The sequence below is a fragment of the Odontomachus brunneus genome, unplaced genomic scaffold (genome assembly GCF_010583005.1).
Source record: "Odontomachus brunneus isolate Ranch 3 - 2012 unplaced genomic scaffold, Obru_v1 Obru_scaffold_093, whole genome shotgun sequence".
In the NCBI taxonomy this organism is placed as follows: Eukaryota; Metazoa; Arthropoda; class Insecta; order Hymenoptera; family Formicidae; genus Odontomachus; species Odontomachus brunneus.
The window spans coordinates 1,289,788-1,290,232 of record NW_022639543.1 but is presented as its reverse complement, the minus strand read 5'-3'; positions in this window follow the sequence as shown (position 1 = coordinate 1,290,232).

Genomic DNA, 445 nt, shown 5'->3' with positions numbered 1-445 from the left:
ATATATATATATATATATATATATATATATATATATATATATATATATATATATATATATATATATATACAGGATGTAAAAAAATTAGACTGACAAACTTTGAAGGGAAATAGAGGACTTAAAAACAAACATATTTTGTTAATAATGTTTTTCTCTACGACGCTTCGTTTTAATACTACAGGGTATAAAATAGGAATTTTATGATTTTAATAAAAAACAAACATATAAGTGGAAAAATTAAATTTATTTCAATTACACATATATATTTTAATCTTCAAAAAACAATGAACAAAAGAACGGAACAAAAATGCGCAATTGATTAACTCAATTTAATAAATGTTTAATAAATGTTTAAAAATTCCTCCATTTGCTTCAACACAAAGATGACATCGTCGAATTTATGAGACACCTATTGAAACAAGCAGAATTGGTAGCTCAAATTACT